At 35.8% G+C, this 16,358-nt stretch overlaps 1 protein-coding gene across 2 annotated transcripts in view; it reads right to left on the reverse strand.

Annotated features, from left to right (window-relative positions):
* The window catches only part of LOC121440611 (WD repeat-containing protein 7-like), a 284,512-nt gene that overhangs the window by 167,658 nt on the left and 100,496 nt on the right, over nucleotides 1-16,358 (reverse strand). The window lies entirely within an intron of this gene.

The following is a 16,358-nucleotide window of genomic DNA, read 5'->3' on the forward strand; positions in this document are numbered from 1 at the left end:
GAAGTAACTTTAAAATTTCAAGCCATATAAAGATCTAATAGCATTTTAAAATAATGCTCAGCACTTTATTCTCTACCTATGAAAGAAGGCATCACAGCATTGTTATAAACCCTATGCCATAATGTGGCTATTTCTCATCTCCACAGTGTTTAGGTGTATGCTATGTACTGTCTTAAAGCAGACAGACATCACAGTATCAGTAGCTGTACAACAAAGGATTTGATAAAGCAACCTTTAAAAACAAACCTACTTGATATCCTGCTTGTGGTAGTATGTACAAAGACAAACACATTGTCCAAAACTTTGAGCCAAAATGATACATTTTACTGTATGTAAATTATATGTATATTTAACTACATAAAAATATACAATGAATAATACTATATCACAGTCAAAACAGAAATGAAGATTGTGACAAAATATTTTCTGTGTGTGTGTATGTGTATGTATGTTTGTAGTATGTATATGTGTGCAAAGGTATACAGGTGTGCTTGTCAACACATGTATGTGTGAAGGCCTCGGTTCACAAGAAGTTTCTTCCTTTCTCTCTTTCCTCATCCCCCCCAGCATCTTATATATTGACAAATGATTATTCTGATAGCTTGGAACTCCCTGATTGGCTGGGATGGGCTAGCAGGCCTGAGATGCACATGTTCTGTCTCCACCAATACTGGTTACACATTTGCTTTGCTCTACCTTGCTTTTACATGGTGACTATGTCCTTAGGTTCTTATGCTTTTTATATATTTAAATCTTGTGAGACATAAGTGACTGTATGAATGTGTGTATACCACACATGTTTCTGGAGCCCATGAAGATCAGACAAAGTTGATCAAAAGAAACCTGAAATTAGAATTCCATGTACTTTTGAGCTTCCTGGTGTGGGTGCTGGGAACTGAACCCCGGTCTTCTATAAGAACAGCATATATACTTCACTACTAAACTCTGTCTCCAGCCTCCGGTGCCTAAGGCTGTGCAATAAGTGCCTCACCTGCTCAACCATCTCCCTGACCTCTGTACTATTAGTTTCAAAGGAATACAGACAAGAGGAAATTAGTGTTACTGATATAAAATGTGTGAGTCTTTCAAAGCAAAAATTACCTCCTTGTGATTATCAAAGAAAGATGAAATATTGTGGAAAATTATAAAAAGATTCTTTAAAGATCTGTACATATAAACTTCTTGTTCATAAGCAAGGGTTTAAACTATTGACTATGTGATAATATGGTTTCCGCTTATATAAGTCATGTTAGTGAGCTGACTTGTCAAATTATATTAAAAGAAACTAAAGTGTGCTATTTTGATAAATATACTCCAAGTACTGGGAAAAAGTTCAGCAAACTTGGATTGACTAGAAAACCATGAAAATAACTTCAATCCAACAGCACAAATTATATTAACTAATTACTAGGAAATAATATTGATGATGTTTCAAGGAAAATAAAATATTACAAATATATAAAAATAGCAAGAAATCTAATAAAAATAGGTACAGTAAATGTAGGAAAGAAGAAGTATACAAATCCAGCTGTTACAAAATGAACAGTTTACCATTATGGATTTCCTATATAGCATCTATCCTGAGACTCAGGAAGGAAATGGGAAATAGGGAATGAAGCAGAAAACTGGTGAGTGGAAATTTGGCTATGAGAATATGGGGTGGGGAATGTTGTACTGAGCAGATGGGAGGGACGGACTTTTATGAGAAGGAAGTAGGAAGACCTTTATGAGACCTTATCCACTTCTGTAAAACAAGGTCATTTATTATTGTCAAAGACCTGAAATAATTCATCTTTCCAGTCATACATACATACATAATATGCATGCATACATACATACATACATATAAAAGTTACTTGATAATGTCTTGAAATATATAGAGAAATATGGTCTTCAAAATCAATAGACTAAAACTATTCTAAAAATTCCACCAATAGGAGCTGGAGATGGTTCAGCAGTTAGAGCATGAGCTGTACTTCCAGAGGACCCAGGTTCGGCGCCCAGCACCCACACAGGCTGCCTAACCCTCTGTAAGACCAGTTCCAGAGGATCTGATGCCCTCTTCTGACCTCTGACAGCACCAGGCACAAACGTGCTGCAAAGTCCTACAAGCAAACAAAACACCTAGACACATAAAATACGTTTTTAATTTCAACAATAAAATATATACATTAGCTAAAAAGTATAAGCTTCATGTCTTCCATATTATCTTTATAAACATTTTCATAGCCAGTTTACAATATCTACGCAATGACAAACAAAATGAACTCAGAAGAATTCTATAGCGTCAGGTGACTAAGATGACAAGCAAAAATAAAACAATAATTTAGTAAGGGTTTTTAATGCAGCACATTGAGAAATATTGGGACATAAAATCAGTTCAGCTCACTGTCACTATTATTTTACTGACAATTAGATGAAAGGGATAATAGTGTTAGAGTGAAGAACAAAAACATACAAAATGTTAGTAAAATTATATTTCTCATTCTCATAAAATATAGATTTCCAGTGAGATTGAAAATACATCCAAAACAATAGCAGGTAGTTTTATTTCATCAGTTTCTCACAACTATGGCTTTCTAGTGATCTAATTAAAGTACACTGGAGGCAATGATTTGATATGAGCATTTACTTTGAATGAAGTAAATTCACAATAAGGGCGTGTGTGAATGTCTCCAGTTGCATTTCAGGCAAAAGGCAGGAATTTATTGGAAGCAGATCTGTGCAGTGACTGACCAACACTGCCCCACGCTCCCCACAATCTCATGACAGACAGACGGCCTGCTTCACATTAATTCACTTCACACCACATGTATCGATCCGCAGCCATTCCCTCGTCTCTCTGCACACACCGCCTGTCTGGCTGCCTACATTCACATCAGCACATACACACAAAGGCCACAGAAGATAACCTTTTGCTTTCCATTAAAGACACAGTATCTACTTTTCCTTTTCTAAGCATCAAAACTACAAATTATAACACTATAGATGTTGTCTTATAAAAAGATTTCACATAAAAAATTTGAAGGTAGGTATGCCTTATTCTGAATAAAGATCATTTCAATTTTTCAGAAACAAGTTAAGCTTATTAAAGGCATAATGCAATTAGAGAAATAAAAACATAGTTAAAAGAGTTTCTTTAAAATTAAATCAGAATAAGATAATTATTTTGTAAAAAGAGAATTGGTGTTTAATTACTGAAATGCATTTTCTACCTACTATTTTGAACTATTTATGAAACTACTCTCATAAAAATGTAATTATAAACCATTCTAAAAGAAGCAAAACAAGCTGGAAAACACATAAGTCATAGCAACCACAAGTAAATAGTGTGCTCGCTCCAAGGAGTATTACTGTGAGAACATAAAGCTTTATTCTTCTTTTCCAAACACAACTGAATGTGTTCTATGATAATTTATAAAAAAGATACCAAAACTTTAAATTCACTGTAGGCACCTGTTCAAAGATTTGATTGATTTGCAAGCTACAAGTGAACTAAACGCATTTTTTTGTTTGTTTGTTTCAGAAGACACAAATGAAAGAAAGACTGATACGGTTTGACCTTCCAGGAGATATGAAACAAAGGCAAACGTATCCTGGCACACACTAACACTGAAATCAGACTGATTTGAAACCTCAGCTACAAACAGAATTATGCATCTTGCAACTGCTTACAAATTTGTCACTGAAACCCTTCAAAGATCCATATTCTTTCTGTATCTCTGCTTCCCCATCCATCTCTCTGCCTTTCTGCCTCTTCCTTCCTCTCTATACTAGCAATGGCTGGGAAGGCAGGTAACCAAGCAGCACAAACAGTACACTGCACTGCATACACATATGAAGCATATACTGACAGTAACGTGTTTTAAGTCAAGGGAAGTGAAACTGATGGTGGCAGTGAAAGATAATGGCTTTAGCAATAAAGACACTCAATCTTGGCCTACACCTAAAGGATGGGCTACATCTAAATGAATCAGAGGACATAGCATTGCTCATACAATAAGGCAGGTGATTGTGCAAAGTGCTCTCATTTCCATAAATACTGCGAGCACTCTTGCTACTGTTGAACAAGCCTTATCCAGGCAAGCTATGAGGTGAAATGAGATTCTCAGCTTCAGGTAATGTGTGCTGGGGCTTGAGCAAGTAGCTACAGAAATGGGGATGTGATGTGGGATTCCCCTCTATATGCTATGGATATGTTTTATTACCATTGATTAATAAAGAAGCTGTTCCAGCCTATAGCAGGGCAGAATATAGCCAGGCTGGAAGAGCTATAGAGAGAAAGTAAGTGGAGTCAGAGACATGACATGTAGCCTCCAAAGGGAAAAGATGACCACTGTATCTTCACCAGTAAGCCACAGCCTTATGTTGATACACAAATTAACAGAAATGGGTTAATTTAAGATGTAAAAGTTAGTTAACAAGAAGCCTGAGCTAATAGGCCAAATAGTGTTATAATCAACATGGTTTTTGTGCCATTATTCAGGTCTGAGCAGTTGGGAAATGTATGAGCAGTCTCCACTTACAGGGATGTGCAGAATACCTTCACCTGTGTTGAGATTAATACGAAGAAACATTTGTGAATGGATGTGATGATGAGCCAATAATTTTGAAATCATACTTTTTCCTAGCCAGAGATCCTCATTGTTACCTCATTAAGTGGTTGTGTAAGTGCATGAAGAGGCATATGCATAGTTTACAGAAGTTTTCATTTGAAGCGCAAATACTTTTTTAAAAGTTAGAAAAATCACTTTTCTATATTGTTTTCTGAAAAGAGGCAATATAAAAGGCGAGAAAATTAATCCATTCATTTAATTCAATTTATAGGGGGGATACTGGTTTACTAAGCAAAGGGAACAAAATTAAAAAGAGAAATACAGGAACTCTTTACAAGAGGACCTGATAGCCACAGTACTAATGAAGATTTAAAAATGTGTAGAAACGTGTGATTTATGTCTTGAACACTGAGTGAATAAAATTCACATGAGTGTGACATATGTAAATGTATCAGAGAAGGACACTGAGTGAAGAAAATTCACATTTGAGAAGGAAGGGTATATAAAACCTTTCATGGAATGACCTTGAGTGAAGAAGACAGAGCAGCACAATAAAGACAACGGGGCAGCAGGAAGGTAATAATGGCGACAGGTGGAGAATGAAGCTAACAAGACACCAGATGTTGGAGCCCAAAAGAGAGTGAGAAATACGTTACTAACAGAAGATGGGAGGCAATGTGATGGCTAATCTTGGTTGTCAACTTAACTACCTCTGGAACTGCCTATAAGGTAAGCAGATGGGCACACCTGTGAGGGATTTTTTTCAATTGGATTAACTGAAGTTGAAAGAAGCAACCCTAAACCTGGATCACTGGTGGTCAGAAGACCCACATTAAATCTGGTCCACACCGTCAAGTGTCAGCACACAAAAAGGGCATAGAAAGAAGACTTTGCTTTTTCCTTTCTAGCACTCACCTTCTTTGGCAAGTACATCTATCTGCTGCTGAGGAATTCCTTCACTGATATTAGGACCTACTTCTTCAGATTTGCAACATGTACTGAAGACTGACCGAGACATCTAGCCTCGTGGACTGAACAACTCTCAGATACGAAGCCTTTCTGCTGGAACACAGACATTGTTCAACTAGCCAGACCACAGCATGTAAACCACTGTAATAAATCCCATTTTAATATACATATAGATTCACTGTATTAGTTCTGTTCCTCTTGAGAATTCTAACACAGTTAGAAAAGGAATAAACTTGCTTTCGCTGTTGTTTGCAGAATCTTACTATGTAGCCTTGGCTGGCCTGAAACTCACTATGTATTCCAAGAAGTCTTGAATTTATAGATAACCATTTCACTCTGCCTCCCAGTGCTGAGATTAAAGGCCTGTGCCATCATGATAAGTATGATAAGTATAAGGCACCCACCTGACTCCAGTGGAGTAAAAAGAGTAGGAGCATTAATACACATAATTGAAAAGGTGCTAAAGTTGGTAACTGTGCACTGACAGTAGACTCTTAAGAACGTAATCCCTGAGATCAAATAGTAGGCCTCTCCGTTCTCTTTCTGGTTATCAGCAGAGTTCCTGAATTCAGTTTGGGTTTATGGCCAGAAACTACTTTGGGAAAACAACCTAAAAGTCTCTGAGAAACAACCAATAAAACCAATGGTTTCTAGCAACCCAGAAAGACTGCTTTGTATCTTTGTGTCTAACCACTTAGAAACAAGATAAAGAACAGTAAGATGTTATACTACAGCCAAATATGAATGAAGGTACTGAGTTTATCACAGCGCTGAGGTTGGGATAATAGAAGGTTCATACGTAGAAGAAAGTGTGAAAAGGTGGGGAAGGTTCTCTATCAAACTTTGATAGCCGATACTAAAATCTACTAATGGGTTGCACTCTAAAGATCTAAGGATGACTGAGTAAATTTTATTAAATAAATTGTTTAAAATGACGAATTAACCAGAATGCTAGAAAAATTAGGATAAGGTGTACACTCTTACAAATCTCTTTACATAAGATCACAGAAAAAATGGAAACATAGAAGACACTGAACTAAGGACTCCAGAAATAGGCCAAAAGACTAGATAATACAAAAATACAGACCAAAATAAAACAACTGTACGCAAATACTGCACCCTAGTGTTAGCTGGTTTTCACAAAGTATACATTAAAAATTCTAAATTACATAAAGTCAACTAAGGTTGAGAAAAACAAGCAAATCTACCATAGATAATGAGAGACAGATTAGCCCTATTCAGAAAAAAGAAACTATGAATAAGCAAAAGGAGAGGGCTAGAAAGAATCCTTGTGTGAATAAAAAAAGAAAACATTCACATGAAGTCAGGTTTATGTTAAGTAGGATAGCAAGGAGAGAGGAGAAAGAGGAAAGGGGAACAGAGGACAGATGGCAGGCAGACATAAAGAATGAGAATGTCAAGTTATGAAAAAATGAGAATGAGCTATTAATGTTTCTCAATTCTGTCCACTGAGGAATCTATATAATCTGTGAACCCAGGAGCAGCAAGCACAGCACATCCAGACTGCTGTCTCCAGTAGCCCTACTAAAAGCTCTACTCTTGTGGAATATTAGTTGAAGATGTGTTACATTTATTTATGCTTGTTACTTTCCCTGTCTAAAACACCTGACTGGTCTAATAAAGAGCTGAATGGCCAATAACTAGGCAGGGGAAAGATAGGGAGGGGTTTCCAGGAAGAGAGAATAAATAGAAGAAGAGAGAAGAAGAGGAAGAAGAGGAAAATGTAGGAACCAGTCACCCAGTAACACAGTCAGCGTGGAGTAAGAAGGAAAGAAAGACATATAGAACAAAGGTAAAAGCCCAGAGGCAAAACATAGACGGAATAATTTAAGAAAGTCTGGGTAGAAACAAGCCAAGCTAAGGTTATGAACTCATAAGTAAGAGTAAGTATCTGTGTACTTATTTGGGAGCTGGGTAGTGGGCCCCAAAGAGCTAAGAGTAAAATCAACCAACCACAATTAATAAAAACTCAGAGACAGATATTAGGGTTCAACCTGAAGACCAGAAAAGCAAAACAGCCAGACTCTGGCTCTTAACTCTACCTCGGTCTGAAATGGTGATCTTGCCTCTAGGAATCTCAGAATGAGACTGTGAGAGTTGTCTCATCCTGTCTTAAATATCTCTCTAGTGCTGAAATTAAAGGCATGCACCAGTACTGCCCTGTTTCTATGGCAAACTACTGTGGCTACTGGGATTAAAGGTGTGTGTCACCACAGCCTGATCAGTGCAGCTGTTTTACTCTCTGAACTTCAGGAAAGCTTAATTTATTAAAATACAGATAAAATATCACTATAAACTACACTGTACTGGGTCCCTTACAGACATGCTAACCCTAGGAGGAAGGTAGGAAGAACATAAAATGTATGCAGAGCATGTGCCACGAAACAGTAGAATGCTACTTTAATAAATGAGGCCAGGCCAATGGACACCAGTGCCAAATGAATTGAGATACTCTGGGCAAATGACAGAATGATAAAACAACAGAGCAACAAGGTCAGTATTTGCCAACAGTAATGACTTGATGCCAGGTCATCTGGGGATAAAAAATACAATACCAAAACATATAATTTTTGTAAACAATGAATATAAGCTAATCAAGCAATATAAAAATTAAAATTGTGTCTTAGTCCCAAGAAGATATTATCAATGGAATACTTATGTGTATTTATTTGTATGAAGACTGAGTAGCTTCAGATCACAATGACATAGATTATGTCATAAAACATAAATGCATCCTCTTAGATGTATATAAAGAAACTAGTAAAGTGGTAAGCCTCCCAGGAAGCGAACTAAAGACTTTGTGAAATAAGAGTTAACTCAGTCTGGAAGGATAACAGAGTGGACTCAAACGACTGCAGACATCAAACTCCTGCTCTGGAGCGAGCACAGGGCAGCTATAGGAGCATGCTATTATTCTCCTACACTACACTAATTAAATCTCACAATTCATTTTAAAAGCTATTCATATCTAACGCATGATTTAGAGGAGAATGAAAAGTTAAATTAACTAAGGCAGCACTCATCGCTGCCTCTGGAGGAGCTCTTTAAGAATTAACTTGCAAAACAAAGTTATAAAAAGAATAATGACTGAGCAGACAAGCACGCTCATTACCAGGATACTTCAATAGAAAATGAAGATGTAAAATTAATTTTTGATTTCTATTCTGCAAAGAAAAACAAAATATCTTTAAATTAGACAGCCACATATTTTTGTAATTTGTCTTAATTGTGTGTGTGTCTGTGCGCACGCACATGCATGAGTGTCAGTTATGTGGGCGTGCATGCCACAACACACTGTGCAGATCACAGACAACTCTGTGAAAATGCTTAATTTCTTCCTTAATTACATGTGTTTCTGTGCTTACACTTGGGTCTTCATGTATGACCAACAAGAGATTTACCTGCTGGGCCTTTTTGGGGCTGGCCATCACTTGTCCTCTTTAGCTATATATGCTTATGAGCTCATAAGCAAAATAAAAAAATATCATAAACTAAATAATGTTTTAAACATAGGTACAGAAGTACTCAAAACTATTATAGAAAGAACTGGTACATAAGAACAAATTCATAAGGCTCAAATGAAAGCATACTGAGTTAATTTTTAACAAAAATTAAAAATGAAAAAAATACTATTTCATTTCTCATTTATCACAGATATGATTCTGAGAGTTTAAAAAACTGTTCAGCTATAAAGATGCCAGAAGACAAAGCCTCACATAGTCCACTGTTGACAGTGCAAAGCAATCAAGCCAAAAGTTTCACTTATGGAAATACACTTAATATAGACTATCAAAAAATGAAAACATGAATGGGTTTATTTACTGCCGTCTTATACATAATACCAAAGAATAATCAAAACCAGAATGCCATTCAACCAAAATGTCAATTTAAAAGGCCAAACATAACAAAAATATGTATCCAATACCAAATATATATAATCATGTTAAGTTAAAAGAGGTGTAGAAGACTGAATAGTTCACTTCAAAAAATATGCTTGGAAAACTAGATAGTATCTACAAGCAAGAGTTTAAGTTGAATTCTGAATTTATATCGCATATAAATTCAAATGACTCAAATATCTAAATACTAAGACCTAATACTATAAAGATTCTAGAAGAAAACAAGAGGAAAGCTTGATAGCATCAAATATGACAATGATTTCATGGATATGATATTGAAAGAACATGCAATAAACCACAAATAGGTAACCTGTTTGTGTGATGCCTTTCTGTATTCTGTGGATATGTTTAATTACCACTGGTTAATAAAGAAGCTTGTTTGGCCAATAGCCAGGCAAAATAGAGTCATATGGGAAATCCAAGCAAAGATACAAGGAAAAAGAAGGCAGAGTCAGAGAGAGGCCAGCAGCCACTGGAGAAGCAAGATGTGAGATAACGTCATGGCCATGCGGCAATATAGAGATTAATAGAAATAGATTAATTTAAGATGTGAAAGCTAGTTAGTAATAAGCCTGAGCCATCGGCCAAATAGTCTGTAGTTAATATTTGGTCTCAGAGTGGATATTCAGGAACTGGCAAGTGGAGAGAGGCTTCCAGTTACAAACCACCTGTGCACTGACAGTCATGACTGAGAAAGGAATATATGAAAAGAGAGAGACTATTTTTAATAATCTGATATAATTCTTAGATGAGTATTATGTGTGATATGTGATCCCAGCAAAGGCAAAAGTATTACTGCAACTTCAAGGCCATCCAAGTATATATAGAGAGTTCCAAGACAGCTAGAGCTACATGTGTAAAACAAAAATTGTTAAAATGCAACAGCAATAAACCAACAAAATTTAAAGTGAGTAATGAACACAAAAAAATACTTTCAAAGAAGATATATAAGTGGCCAACAAATACATGAAAAGATGTTCAACATGACTAGTAATTAGGAAAATAGAAATCAAAGCCTCAATAGCACTTTATGCCTCTTAAGACAAGTGATATTTAAAGGGAGGTGGTCTAAAATGAAGAAATTAGTTTTCTGATCACTACTGGTAGGGATATAAAATAGCATGGCTGTTACAGAAAATATAATGGTTTCTTTAAAAAAAATAAAAAAACAGAATTAACCTTTAGTCCTGAAATTCTTTTCAATATACTTCCAAAATGATTAAAAGCAGGATTGTAGAGATGATGAATACCTAGTTCATAGCAAAAATACATACGGTAGCAAGTACACACTTCTACTTGATGGAATCAAAGTAAATATTAATGAATGAATGAATGCAATGATTGTGTGCACATAATTATATACATGCTCATCCAAAAGCCTGAACCATTCTACAACACAGGGGGATTTTGGATGATATTTCACTAAAGTAAAATAAGTCATTCATAAAAAGACAATGGCATTTTAATTGCTTTCCTTGAGGAGTCTCTGTTCAGATCCAAGTCCATCTTTCTAATTGAGCCAATTTCCCCCTTGTTTGTTGAATCCTTTGTCACATGTATAGCTGGCCTAGCGTCCCTCCCACTATGTGGGCTTCCTCTTGGTTCAGCTGTTCCCTTTGCTGTACAGATGGTTCTTAGCTTTTCACGTCACACTTGTCAAATTTGTCCTCAGTTGCTGGGCAGATGTGGTCCTCTTTTGAAAGGTCTTTTCTACACCTATGTTTTCTTCTAGAAGTTCTGCATTTCAGGTATCACATCAATGTCTTTGATCCATTTGGACTTAATTTTCCAATATGATGAAACATAGGGTTCTAATTTCATTCACCATTAGCTGAAGACACTGTCTTTTCTCTGATGCATGGTTTTGATGTCTTTGTCAAATACCAGATAGCTATAGCTACCTGCACTTATGTTTGGAACTTCTATTTTTTTCTATTGGCCGACATGGCAGTTTTTGTGCTGGCGCTATGGTTTTTTATTACTATATAGCTCAATAGTCAATCTGGAATAACAATGCCTCCATTATTGCATGACTATCTGGGATAACAGATTCACTTGTGGTTCCTAATGAATTTTAGGATAGTTATTTTCTACATCTGTAAGGAGTAAGATGAGGATTTAGACTAGGATTGCACTGAATCTACAAAAAGCTTTAGATAAAATGGTTATTTCCACAATATTAATTTCACCAATCCATGAACATGGGAAATGTATTTTCTAATGGCTTTCTCAATCTCTTTTTGTCAGAGAAAGTTTTTACTGGTTAAGTTTGTGACTGCAACGAATACATTTCATTTTCTTTGAGGCTGTTGTGAATAGGAGTATGTTCACAATCTCATGCTCACAATGTTTGTGTTAGTGTATAGAAAAGCTACTGATTTGTGTAAGTGGATTAGGTAGCTTGATTCTGTTTGCTGAAACTGTTGGTCATTTCTAGAAGTTTTCTGGTAAAATATTTGTAATCTGTTCTATATAACATATGTATTCTGCAAACAGTAATAATTTCATTTGACTTTCCTCTTTTTTGCTTTAATTTTCTACTCTTGTCTTATGGTACTGGTTAGTGTTTCAGTCACTATTCTGAAAAGGAGTGGAGATAGTAGGAGTCCTGTTTTTAATAGAAATGCTTGGAGATCTCCATTCGGCAAGATATTGGTTACGGATTTATCATCTATAACCTTGGTTATGTTGAGGTGTGTTACCTCCAATCCTATTCTCTCTGGGAATTTTATCATGAAGGCATGTTGGATTTTTTTTATTTCTGCTTCTATCAAGATACTTGTGTGGTTTTTGTCTTTAATTCATATATACAATTTATTGCATTTACTGACTTACTATATGAATCATCACTTTATCTTTAGGTTAAGTCTACTTAATGCTGGTGAAAGATCCTTTTGATAGATGCCTGTAACAAATATGCAACTATTATATTAAGGATTTCTGCATCTATGTTCATCAGGGATATTGACCTGTAGTTTTCTTTTTTGATGTTAGTGTCTTTACCTGACTTTAGTATTAGACTAATAATGACTTTGTAGAAAAGGATTCCTTTTTTGTGAAAATAGAAATTTTATTTTTCTATTACATTTAATTTTCTATCTTAAATAGATCTGTGGGTCTTCTTTAAAAGTCTGGTAGAGTTCTACTGTGAATCCATTTTGCCCTGGGCTCTCTTCTGGATATTTTTTGTTTTATTTTAGTTGCTTATTACTTATTTGTTTGATCTCTTGATATTTTATTTTAGTTGGAAGGCTGCTTATTACTGTTTCATTTCTTGCTATTATTGTTTTGTTTTATTTTAGTTGAAAAACTGCTTATTAGTTTGATCTCTACAGTTCCTGTGGGACTGTTAAGGCTGTCATTCTTTCCTTGGTTTAAATTCCATGGTTTGGATGAATCTAAAAATTTGTCCTTTTTTGTTTGGTTTTGTTTTGTTTTTGTTTATCAAGACAGGGCTTCTCTGTATAACAGCCCTGGCAGTTCCGTACCTTATAGAGTAGATAAGGCTGGCCTCAAACTCAGATATCCACCTGCCTCTGCCTCCAGAGTGCTGGGATTAAAGGCATGTGTCGCCACTGCCTGACAATAACTGCTTTATAATATTCTGAATTTCTTTGACGTTTGTAATGTTTACCTGTTCATTCTGATTCTGCCAATTTCAGTCATCTTTTTTGCTTTTGGTTAGTTAAACCAAGGGTCTTGTTTATCTTCTCCAAGAATCAGCTCTTAGAATAATGATTCTTAATTATTTTGTTTCCATTTCACTAATCTGTAGCCTGATTTTTACTTCTTGCCATCTACTAGATTTAGGTTTGGTTTATTCTTTCTTTTCCAGATTCCTGAGTTGTTAAGTAAGTCAATTATTTGTTTTCTTCCTGACTTTTTAAAGTATGATTTTAGAGCTATAAATTTCCCTTAGGACCTCCTTTAATGTCTTCCACAGGCTTGGCTGCATTGTGTTTCCATTTTCAACTCATTCCAAGAATTCTTTGATTTTTCCTACCATTTCATTGTTCTGTTATGATGTTGTCTTAAATCCATGAGTTTATGTAATTACTAGAAACAGATTTTCTATTGATTTCAAGTGTATTGCATTGTAATTAGATGGGCTTCACGGACCTATTTCAATTTTTTCTGAATTTGTTAAGATTTCTTTTCTTTCCCAGAGAAGCTTTCATAGCCATCTGAGAAGAACGTATATTCTTTGGTGTTTGAGTAGAATAGTGTATAGATATTTTTAGGTCCATTTGATATATAATGTCCTTTAATTCTGATGTTTCTTTTTTCAGTGTTAGTCCAGACAAAATAGAAATGGCCAAGAAATATCTCAGAAAGTTTTCATGATATTGAGCAATTAGAGAAATATAAATAAGACAAATCTAATATTTCCTATTACCCCAGTGAGAAAATGCCAAGATCAAGAGAACAAATGACAATAAATGCTGACGTTGTTTGGCTGTCAAGAGGACCTGAGTTTGATTCCTAGAACCCACATGATTGCCTGCAATTGTCTGAAACTCCAGCTACAGGGAATTCAATACCCTTTTCTGGACTCTCTTTTTTTTTTTTTTTGTTTTTTTGTTTTTCGAGACAGGGTTTCTCTGTGGTTTTGGAGCCTGTCCTGGAACTAGCTCTGTAGACCAGGCTGGCCTCGAATTCACAGAGATCCGCCTGCCTCTGCCTCCCAAGTGCTGGGATTAAAGGCGTGCGCCACCACCGCCCGGCCCTTTTCTGGACTCTTCAGGCACCTGACTTCATGCACATAACTACACACACACACACACAGAAACAAATGAAGTTTAAAGTAAATAAAAAAGAGAATTCTTCAACAATAAACTTATTCCAAAACAAAGTCTATTAAATTTACTTTAAATACTTAAGAGGCAAAATAATAACCAAAGTTCAAGCAATGTGCTTCTTAGAAAGGCATACAAATCAACTTAATATAGGGGGGAAAAAAGAGAAAAAAACTTCTCTATACTTAACAAATCTTGGAGAAAGAGAAAGTTATACAAATGAACTGACTTAACCATCACCCAAACAACTAAGTCAAAGGAATAAAAAAGTGACTGTTATAGGAGTTTGTCAAACTTGATTATGGCTATTAAAAGATGACTATAGTCGAATTATAAAATCATAGTATTATATATTAGAAAAAAGCTTCAAAGCCAAGAATGGATAAACCATATCTGAAAGGTTGGCACACCTTAAATTAAAATAATCAAACTATGTAGGACAGTCAAAAATGTTTTGTGTGTCCAGGAAACAGCTTTTCAGACTGCATGTCAAGCCCATGATGACAAGCCAAGCCAGTGGGTATAGACTACCATGCAGCTCTGTGAAGGGAGCTCTATTTGCTGGGTAAGAAGTAAGAACATGGCCAGGAAGCTAAGGAGAAACCCTGTCTCGAAAGAAAAAAAAAAAAGAAGAAGTAAGAACGTATTGCCCAAAAGATAGTACACAACCATAGCAGTCACAAAGGAACCAAAGTTAATCTGCACGACAACGAACTTCAGTAAGCAGGTGTCTACAAATAACAAGGTTTGTGCTGTCTCTACACCAGCACTCGCTTCTACACTGTTAGCATAAGCAAATACACTGCTGTGGCATGTGTTTGATGCAGAGAACCAACGCTTAGAACAAGATGGTATTAGTGAATAGAGCAAAACCGACTCTTAAAACAAGATGGTATTAGTGAATAGAGCAAACAGTTTCAGAAGGCGCTGCAGAGGCTAAAAGATTGGGTATTTGTTCTTCCTTCTCCTTCTAGAATGTCACAGGAATTGAGCTTAATTTTAAACACCCTAGACTGATCTTGTATTCAGAAATAATAAATGATTCTGCTTATCTGTGTTTGGCCACGAACCCAATAGAATTTCTACTTAAAGAGCTATATCTATTTAAAAGAATATCCCATCTATTTTTGAGGCATTATTTAATATTCTTGAGATTTTCCTTTTATATATTCAATAGTCTTGGGAGCTACAGTAGTAAAATGGCCAATTATTCGACTCAGTAATCTGGTCCTGCAAATTCAAACCCAACCTAAGAAAAGTCCTGTGAAAATGCCATTTTAATCCCAAGATATCATTATCTGCTTGGAAATTATAACGAAAAAGCAGACAAGTGACAGAGGATGAAATCAGGATGCCACTATCATCTTCCAAACTTCATCCTCCTGTCTCACCTTTCCTCTGAGAACCACCATGCTAGAGCATCCCTATTGCATATGAGTTCCATACTCTCAAGAGAATGCTTGGGACATCTCAGACTCACAGGAGTTCTATCTTAAAAACAGGAGACACCTGGTCACCTGTAGGTGACCTTAAGTAGTTTATGAAAGTGACCCTAAGAATATGAAAAGCCATGATAGCTTAAGACTATGAATGCTACATCATCTAGTTACCCCCCCAGTTTACATCATCCAGTCCCCCTCCAGTTTACGTCATCCAGTCACCCTCTAGTTTGTGTCTCTGATCACCACAGTTTTTGTTTGAAAACAAAACCTTACTTAAGGGGAGACAATTTTTTAATTAAAGAAAAACTATTTTGGCTAGATAGAGTGCCACGTGCCTTTAATCACACCACCGTGGAGAGCGGAGGGCAAAGGCAGGTGGATCTTGATGTGTTTGAAGTCAGACTGTTCTACATAGCAAATTTGAGGTTAGCAGGGGCTATTTAGTGCGAGTCTGTTTCAAAAAAAGAAAAAGGTTTTAAAATCTTAGTAATCTATTCTAGACACATCCTACCAATGAGTAAGAAAGGCCTTCTTCATGTCTGAGATATTACAATAATTAAAAATAAGCTAATTTATATCTTTGCATCTACAAGCTATGCATAGTTATCTAATTACACTTAATTACTAAACAGATATCGATTTTAAGGGAATCCTTTATGAATTGTTTATTTTTTG

This window comes from Microtus oregoni, unplaced genomic scaffold (assembly GCF_018167655.1).
Source record: "Microtus oregoni isolate MIOR12 unplaced genomic scaffold, Mior012 000069F_ref0000032, whole genome shotgun sequence".
NCBI classification, from domain to species: Eukaryota; Metazoa; Chordata; class Mammalia; order Rodentia; family Cricetidae; genus Microtus; species Microtus oregoni.